This window comes from Rhinopithecus bieti, unplaced genomic scaffold, assembly GCF_001698545.2.
Source record: "Rhinopithecus bieti isolate Rb0 unplaced genomic scaffold, ASM169854v2 scaffold_4758, whole genome shotgun sequence".
NCBI lineage: Eukaryota > Metazoa > Chordata > Mammalia > Primates > Cercopithecidae > Rhinopithecus > Rhinopithecus bieti.
In genome coordinates this window covers 117080-127231 of record NW_016804504.1, presented here as the reverse complement: position 1 = coordinate 127231, position 10152 = coordinate 117080, and the positions used below count along the sequence as shown (strand labels likewise).

General features: G+C 38.1%; 1 protein-coding gene across 2 annotated transcripts in view; it reads left to right on the top strand.

Moving 5' to 3' along the window:
- FBXO11 (F-box protein 11) overlaps positions 1–10152 on the top strand; it is a 101149-nt gene that overhangs the window by 10725 nt on the left and 80272 nt on the right. The window lies entirely within an intron of this gene.

The window sequence follows — 10152 nt, the reverse complement described above, 5'->3', positions numbered from 1 at the left end:
AAAAAAAAAAAAAAAAAAAAAAAAAAAAAAAAAAAAGAATTTAAAACAATACTGTGGACTTTAATATGTGATTCTGGGCTTTCATTCCAAAAACTTGCTTCCTTTTGCTGCTGAAGTGGTGATAAGTAATTTTGTTTCTCCACTGAAGTTTGGAACCTGTTTCTTACTCCTTTAAAGCTTATCTCTTTAACACTTACGAAAATATTTTGCTGTTATTTGGACAGTTCTTTCATTTTTAGTTTCCTCGTATTCTTGACTACCCTTTATTGTCTTACAGTAAGCTTATTTTAAAATTGTGAAACTTTCACAGAAAAGTGGGGCACATTTTGCTTTTAGAGATGTTTTTCTGGTCCTTGACTGCACCTTTCCATTCCTGGTGTATAGGAGGAAGGTGAAAAAGTGCCTCTGCCCAGCATCCTTGATAAGTTCTTCAAGTGAAAGTTTGTACTAAAGTGCTAGTGGCATATAAACTTGTATTCCTCATGATACAAATATCCCCTGAGAATGACAGATGGGACTCTGTTCATCAGGAACTACTTACTTGAAATTGATGATACAGTAGCCTTAGATAGCAAAGGAGGAACATTTTGTTATTTCACGTTTGCTCTTTTGGCACTTAACCAGTCCAGTATTAATGCTAACAGTTGATCTTTCTTATCCACAAAAAGCAGTGTGGAGGAGACTGCCCTTGCTTTCCATTTTCTTTTTTCAACACATAGCCACATTCGGTAAATGTTGCCATTTACTGAACATTATCCCTAAGTTTGGGGATAAGGAGCCTGAGCTTCGGGGTGACTTTTATGTCTTTCGTTTTTCCAGAGTGGTTTCTTAATCTTATTTCTAAATGAGAGGATTTTTTAGTAAGATGACTTCTGAGATGCTCTAAAATTCTTTATCATTTGGGTTGCAAGTGTAAATCAGCAAGGTTTGAATTTGTTAGCTTGTTACCACACAAACGTAGTTCTTGCCCTTGTGGAAGTTAAAATTAAGAAACTGAGTTTAAATAAAATTTGAAATTAGTATGAAGTGCAAGTGAGCTTGTTGGTTTTATTTTCATTGTCTTCTGGTTTATTTTTCTTCTAAGAAGTAGAAATCAACTTTTATATTGAATAGATTCATAATTTATCTCCTGAGCCAGCCCATGTTTTTCTGCCTGAATAAGATACATACATATTTCTAAGGATAGAGATACATAGATCTGTCTATCCTCATATCTCCAGTTTGTGTATATATATGCACATACACAATGTTTTATAAACACTGAAGTTTCATTTGTAACCTTAGCCTTAGACTGTTTGCAAGACCAGCAGAATATGTTAAAAGAATTTTCTGTGAAATGTTAATAAGATGAAGGCTTGTAATGACCGCCAAAGTCTGGTATATGTTCTGCCATTTGTTTATTTATTTTATTTATTTTTTTTGAGAAAGAGTCTCACTCTGTCATCCAGGCTCAAGTGCAGTGGTGCAACGTTGACTCACTGCAACCTCCACCTCCTGGGTTCAAGCAGTTCTCGTGCCTCAGCCTCCCGAGTAGCTGGGATTACAGGCACATGTCACCAAGCCTGATTCACTTTTTTGTATTTTTAGTAGAGACAGGGTTTCACCATGTCGGCCAGGCTGGCAGTTATTTAGTGAATTACCTTTGGACCACACTTCAAAAGTTGTTACAGCCTAGCGATTATGTTATAGCATTTTAATGTAAGTGACTTAAAAAAAAGTCTAGATAAGAAAGTTAATTGCAGAGTTGCGGTAATTAATCTTGTTTTTGTAGTATTAGCTTTTTTCATTATATTCATTGTTTTGGCTGTTATATTCATTGTTTTAGCCATATATCTGGAAATTGAAGGTAGGAGGACAGGTTTAAATTATACGTTGCTAGAATCTAAGCACTTCAGTTGCAAAGATAAAATAACACTTTGTTTCCTCATAAGCATGTTTAATCCCACATAGCAAGTAGTAGTTTTAACTCCCAGGATGCCTTTATGAATCTTTCTGATTCTGCATTGCAGCATGTCAGAGGAAACCTGTACTCTATTTCTGCATCATTTGAGAACCTTGTAGCTGAAATATCTAGAGTTGAAAAACTGAGCTGGAAGATCTGGATATAGGGAGCTCGACCAGAGTCTGTAAAGTTAAGTCCCTGGTTTTAGGGGGCTAGGAAAGTGTTACATACCAATCAAAGACATGCGTTAATAACAGATACAATGAAACTGGGAATATATACCCTTTTGGGTGAAATGTCTAAAAATTTTTGGTGAAATGTTAACTAGTGTCTTGGGATGGTGGTGGTGAGTTAATTTTGGTTATTGTTTTACATTTCTTTGCTTTTCAAATACTGCATATGGAATCTACAGGTAGGGAGTCTTCGTGACATTGTCTTCGGCAGTGATTTCATGGATATAACACCTAAAGGATAGGCAACAAAAGTAAAAATAGACAAGTGAGACATCAAACTACAAAACTTCTACACAGCAAAGGAAACAGTCAACAAAGTGAAAGGATATCCTATGAAATGGGAGAAAATATTTGCAAACCATGTATCTGATAAGGAGTTAATCTCCAAAATATTTAAGGATCTTCTACAACTTAGTGGCAGAAAAACTAATAACCTATTTGAAAATGAACTAAAGACTTCAATAGACATTCTCCAGAGAAGACATACAGATGGTAAGCAGGTATATGGAAAAAGGCTCAACATCATTAATCATCAGGGAAATGCAAATAAAAACCCACAATGAGATATCTTCTCACCCCTATTAGGATGACTGTTAAAAAAAAAACACACAAACAACAAGTGTTGGTGAAGATAGGGAGAATTTGAATGCCTTACACACTGTTGGTAGAAATGCAAAAAGGTATAACTATTATGGAAAACAGTGTGGAGGTCCTCAAAAAATTAAAAATAGAACTACCATATGATCCAGCAATTCCACTTCCAAGTATTTATTCAAAAGAAATGAAATCAGGAACTTGAAGAAATACTAGAACTCCCATGTTTTTAATAGCACTATTCACAATAACCAAGATGTGGAAACAGCCCACAACATGTCCATTGACAGTTGAAGAAATAAAATGTGGCATATAAATACAATGGAATATTATTCATTCTTAAGGAATTCTGCAATGTGCAACATTGATGTACTTTGAGGATATTATGCTAAATGAAATAAGCCAATCACAAATATTGCATGATTTCATTTAAATGAAGTTATCAAAAATAGTCAAATTTATAGAAGCAAAGAGTCGAATTGTGGTTGCCGGGGCAAAAGGGAGGGGAGGGGGAAATGGGGAGTTACTAGTCAGCAGGCATGAAATTTCAGTTAAGCAGGATGAGTAAGTTCCGCTGTACAATATTGTACCTGTAGTCAACAGTACTGTATTGCACACTTAAATATTTGTTAAGAAGGTAGTATTCATGTATGAGAAGAAAGTAAAACTAAAAAGTAATAATTTGGCAGTGGCTCATGCCTGTAATCCCAGCATGTTGGGAAGCAGAGGCAGGAGGATAGCTTGAGCCCGGGAGTTTGATACTAGTCTGAGCAACATAGGGAGACTCTGTCTCTACAAAAAAATTAAAAAACAAAAATCCCAGTGTGGTGGCACATGCCTGTGGTCCCAACTGCTGAGGAGGCTGAGATGGGAGGATCCCTTAAGCTCTAGAGGTCAAGGCTTCAGTTAGTTATGATTGCACTACCACATTCCAGCCTGAGCAGTAGAGCAAGACCCTGTCTCAATAATAATAATAATAATAATTTTCTTTTTTTTTTTAGACGGGGTCTTGCTCTGTCGCCCAGACTGGAGCTCAATGGCACAGTCTTGGCTCACTGCAACCTCTGCCTCCTGAGTTCAAGCAGTCTCCTGCCTCAGCCTCCCAAGTAGTTGGGATTATAGGTGCCTGCCACCATGTCCAGTTAATTTTTTGTATTTTTAGTAGAGATGGGGTTTCGTCATGTTGGCCAGTCTGGTGTCAAACTCCTGACCTCAGGTGATCCACCCACCTCAATCTCCCAAGTACTGGGATTACAGGCATGAGCCACCATGCCCTGCCAATAATTTTGTAATTCTGATTTTGATGTGAACTCATACTATTTGATTGATGACACAGTCCATATGTAGGGCATTTAAAATTTGAATAAAAGCTTAAATGTTACATATTTTTAATGCTGGAAGTATGCTTTAAGTGCTTATTAATTTGTAGACATTTGTATTTTTATTCACAGCAACTTTAGGATGATAATTGACTATTATTTCTAGTAAATGAGGATAACTGATAATCAGGAAGTCAGTCCAGAATTAAAATTAGGCCATGCGCTGTGGCTCATGCATGCAGTCCTAGCATTTTGGGAGGATGGGGTGAGAGGGTCCCTTAAGACTGAGAGTTCAAGACCAGCCTACCAGCATACTGAGATCCTGTCTCTGAAATAAATAAATAAATACATAAATAAATAAATAAATTTCACCTGGCCTGGTGGCATGTACCTGTAGTCCTAGCTACTCAGGAGATTGAGGCAGGAGGATTGTTTGAGCCCAGGAAGTTGATATTTGGGACTCTGAACCAGTGATTCTGTCTTTCCAGGATAAGTTTGTGACTATAGCATAAAATTCCTTTTGCATCAGATAATTTGATTATGTTAGTAAATACGTACAAATATTTTGCTCACATGCCTGCTGAATGATGGAAGATGGAAAATTCAGTGTGCAAATGAACTGGATAATTAGAAAAGAGGAATTTATTGTTGATGGCAACAGGTGGCTATTTTTTCTGAAGGTACCCTAGTGGTATGGACTCACATCTGTTTAATAATTTTATGTGGGGAATATTTTCTGTTCGTAAAACTTGAGTTTACCTGTGAAGAAATTAGTGACTGTCAGTTTATTAAGTGTTGAAGCAGATTGCTAAGGGAAATAATTTCATCATTATTGGTTAAAAAAGAAAATAAACCACCTCTCACTTTCTAAGAGGAATTCTAAGAAGAAGGTGTTTGGGAATAAGTAGGAACCATTTTTTAAAAAACGTAGGACTTTGAAACGTAAATTTAGTTCTTAGATTTTTAATTGACTCATCTCACATTCACTTGATTAGTTGTCTGACCATCTTACAGGCTTCTTATAAACCTAAACCAAGAGAAAACAAGTGTTTTCCTGAGAAAGCATACTAAAAAACCTTCATTAAATGAGATCAACTAAATTTTGTTGCTTTTTTTTTTTTTAAGTAGAAGCTGCTGATGTGGTTAAGGAAAGATCAGTAAGTATAGATTCTAGGGAGTAATCTACATGGTTTTATGAAGAGCTGATCACAGATGTATTTAATGTATTTGTCTCAAACAGTGACTTTTAGTAGCTGAAGAAGGAATAAGAACAACATAACTGGATTTAAACAAAGCTTTTGTTTTTTCATGAAGCAGTCATATTGGTGGTGTGTCAGTTGGGGGAAATTTTTAAAAGTTAGGTTATATGGAAACTAAAACCTACTAAAAAATAGCGCTAGCCATTTGCACATAGACACTTAGTGAATGATTGTTTTCCTTCATCTTTCTTTTCTAGTCTAAGGTGTGTTCATATAATTACTTATTTACATTATTGAGCATATTAAATATGTTCGTAGATGATTAAAAACTGGGTGAGGTTAAGTACTCAACCAAGAACAAATCAAATTACTCTGAATAACCTGTTAGAAAAAAAAAAAGCCAATGTGTTTTAATCTGTGTGGAAACAAAAAAAATGAGCAGACTCTTCAAACTAGCTAGCTAGGACCAAATATAGCAGATAGGGGCTACAGTTGAGGTTCTGAAGTGTGTGTGGTGGGGGTGCATGGGTGTGTGTGAACACATGATACTGTATCATAGCAATAAGATTTGTAAAACATTGCAATGGCTGAAAAACTGTCTAATAGGAAATTTAAAGTGTTATTCCAAAGAGGAACAAGGCTAAAAGTAAGTTAACCTTTCAGAGTGGTTGAAAGTAATTTTTTAAAAAAAAAGGTTGTTCAGCTATTTTTTTCGTATTATATACTCAAAAGATAGCTAAAGAAAATGAATTTAAATTATTAGACTGACATAAAGAACTTCTGGTAAATTCTAAAATGGGGCACTAAACAAGATTATATCCTTTCTTTTTTGGTGTCAGCTTAGTTTAGATACTTTAAAATTATCTTGGAGATGGTAAATTAGTCAGGAATGGTATTATAGAATGTTTGAAATAGAAGGAACCATTGTCCCAATTCTTGAGGTTTGTTCAAAGTGATGTTTGGATTTAGAGCCCAAGTCTCCAGATTCCCAGTCAGTCATGATAATGTTACCTGTTCTTGTTCCAAAATTGTATCATCATCCTAGTCATTTTTCATTTTAGTGAATTGTTGGACCTGTTGATCTGTTTATGGTTCCAAGGGATAGATGGGAGCATGGAATACTCTCTCAAAATAAATGTGTAAGTGCCAAGTGAGCGGTATAGATCATGAGTGCCTGGCACCCTAGAAAATTTTAATTAAGTGAATTAAAGAATACAGATATGTGTATATTTTATTTTTTAGGGTTCCCCCCGTCAGACAAGGTCTTACTCTGTCGCCCAGCAGGAACACAGTGGCACAGTCACTCCTCTCTGCAGCCTCGAACCGCTAGGCTCAGAGATCATTCTGCCTCATCTGCCCCAGTAGCTAGGACTACAGGTGTGTTCCACCAAGCCTGTTAATTGGCTTTTTTGAGACAGTCTCAGTTATTCAGGCTGGAATGCAGTAGCATAATCTCGGTTCATTGCAACCTCTGCTTCCCAGCCTCAAGTGATCCTCCTGCCTCAGTCCCCCAAGTAGCTGGGACTACAGGCATGTGCCACCAAGCCCAGCTAATTTTTGTGTTTTTTGTAAAGACAAGATTTCACCATGTTGCCCAGACTGGCCTTGAACTCCTGGGCTCCAGCAATTCACCCACCTCAGCCTCCCAAAGTGCTGGGATTACAAGCATGAGCCACCATGCCTGGCCCCACAGATCGTTTTGTAGAGCCAGGGTCTTGCTTTGTCTCCTAGGTTGGTCTTGAACTCTTGACCTTAAGCGATCCTCCCACCTCAGCCTCACTGGGATTACAGGTGTGAGCCACTGGCACAGGACATAGAATTTAAGGGAGAAAGCCAGTTATTTTGTTTTCCCTTTCTTTCATTCCCCCGAGGTAACTCTTAACTGTTCTTTTGTGTTGGTTCTTTTGGGGGAAAAAAAATAATAATTTTTTTTTTTTTTTGAGATGGGGTCTCATCGGCACCCCCCCCACCCCCCCCTTTTTTTTTTTTTTTTTTTTTTGAGACGGAGTTCCACTCTTGTTGCCCAGGCTGGAGTGCAATGGCACAATCTCAGCTCACTGCAAACTCCACCTTCCTGGGTTCAAGTGATTCTCCTGCCTTAGCCTCCAGAGTTGCTGAGATTACAGGTATGCACCACCATGCCCATGTAAGTTTGTATTTTTAGTAGAGATGGGGTCCTCCATGTTGGTCAGGCAGGTCTTGAACTCCCAACCTCAGGTGATCTGCTCACCTCATCTCCCAAAGTGCTGGGATTGCAGGCATGAGCCACTGTGCCTGACTTTGTCGCTCTTTTACCCGGATNTTTTTTTTTTTTGAGACGGAGTTCCACTCTTGTTGCCCAGGCTGGAGTGCAATGGCACAATCTCAGCTCACTGCAAACTCCACCTTCCTGGGTTCAAGTGATTCTCCTGCCTTAGCCTCCAGAGTTGCTGAGATTACAGGTATGCACCACCATGCCCATGTAAGTTTGTATTTTAGTAGAGATGGGGTCCTCCATGTTGGTCAGGCAGGTCTTGAACTCCCAACCTCAGGTGATCTGCTCACCTCATCTCCCAAAGTGCTGGGATTGCAGGCATGAGCCACTGTGCCTGACTTTGTCGCTCTTTTACCCGGATTAGAGTGTAGTGTCTTGATCACAGCTTACTGTAGCCTCAACCTCTGCCTCTCCATTAGCTGGGACCACAGGCATGTGCCACCATGCTCAGTTAATTGTTACTTTTTTTTGTAGAGACGGGGGTCTCACTGTGTTGCACAGGCTTATTCTTTTTAATTTTTTAAATGCATGTGAATATAAACACACTTTTTTCCATTAAAAACGAACCACACTGTATGTATTGTTTTGTAACCTAAGTTTCATTTTTTGCTTAAAGATATCCTGGGCATTTTTCTGTATCTGTATAAATAGAGGATGACCTCATTAGTTTTTATAGTTGCAGAGTAGTCTTTTACATGAATGTACCACAATGTATTAAATACTCATCTATTAACATTTAAATTCTTTTATGCTGTTGTAGAACTGCAGCAAACAACCCTATACAAATATCTTTACATGTTTATGTCACAATTTTAGTAGAAAGATTCACTTTTTTTTTTTCTGAGACAGAGTCTCGCTCTGTCACCCATGCTGGAGTGCAGTGGCGCAAGCTCAGCTCACTACAACCTCTGCCTCCCGGGTTCAAGTGATTCTCCTGCCTCAGCATCCTGAGTAGCTGGGATTACAGGCACACGCCACCACGCCCAGCCAATTTTTGTATTTTTAGTAGAGACGGGGGTTTCACCATGTTGGTCAGGCTGGTCTTGATCTCCTGACCTTGTGATCTGCCTACCTTGGCCTCCCAAAGTGCTGGGATTACAGGCGTGAGGCACCATGCTTGGTGAAAGATTCACTTTTGCAAAAGATTCGCTTTTTAAAAGTGGGTTATTTGGTCAAAGGGTTTTTCTGTTTTAAGCTTTATTGAAGTATAATTGATACATTTTAAAATGCACGTTTAATGTGTACATTTTGATGATTTGGAGGGATATTTGCATTTTAAAGTTTGGTAAATATTGCTGAATTTGTTTTCAAAGAAAGGTTGCATAATTTATAATCCCATCATTAGTGCATGAGGTTAACTGTGGAATAAATGAATACATGAGATACTTGAGAGTAACGTGTCAACTAGTCTTAGGGCTGAGGTGATTTGGAAGGACTGTTCAGAGATAATGGGAGTACTTAAACTATATCTTGAGGAACGAGTATGCCACAGATAGAGAAACATAGGGGAAAAAGGATATTCTTAGTGAGAGGGAATGGGCCAAAGTCCATGGAAGATTTACCAGGACAGAATTTTTACTCTGTTGTCATACTCTGTTCGTCTCTTGGTTCACTTCATGTTGGCATTTTTTTGGTTGGGGAGGGGAAAGAAACTAGGCACTCTCTTGTCTTCAAGGCTTTACCACCTGTGGAACAATCTATTCCAAGTCTTCTATGCTTTGACTGTTTTTCTTTTACAAGATTCTTCCTTAGACAAACTTATCTACACATTATTTGTTTGTTTGTTTTGAGACTGAGTCTCCTTCTGTTGCCCAGGCTGGAGTGCAGTGGTGTGAGCTCAGCTCACTGCAGCCTCTACCTCCCGGGTTCAAGCGTTTCTCATGTCTCAGCTTCTCAAGTAGCTGGGATTACAGGCATGCACCACCATGCCCTTGGTAGAGACAGGGTTTGCCATGTTGGCCAGACTGGTCTTGAACTCCTGACCTCAGTGATTTACCCACCTCAGCTTCCCAAAGTGCTGGTATTACAGGCATGAGCCAGTGCACCTGGCCTACACATTGTTCTTGAGTAAGCCATATGCTGTACTACTGCAATTTTTCTTTTTTGACACCATAGTAAAACTGTGAACTCAGTGGTTGCTTGACTTCAGTATCTGATCACTTCTTTTATGTGTCTTATGTCTTCTTGATAGCTTTTCCATATCCCAGCCTCAGGTGCTTGCTGTCATTTATAGTTGTTGTTAGGCCCATTTATGCTTAATGAAGAATTACCAGTTAATATTTATTTGATAATGTTTTATATAATAAGCTCATCTTGTTCACTGTCCTGAATACTTTCTTTATAGTACTGTTTGGTAATGAAGTTTTTATATTCTTACCAGAATGTATTTCCTCATTAATAGATGTCTGATAATCAGTATATGGACTTATAATGCACAATAGAAGTGATGTATAATTCATGTATTATGCGTAACAAGAACCTGTTTTACAGTAAACTTCTGTTTACTGAATTTAATTCACAAGAGTTAGTAATTGGCAACCTTAGGATTAGAATCCATGTTTTTCTGATTAAACAGCCAGAATGAAGTTTTAATTACTATAAGGCGTCAATA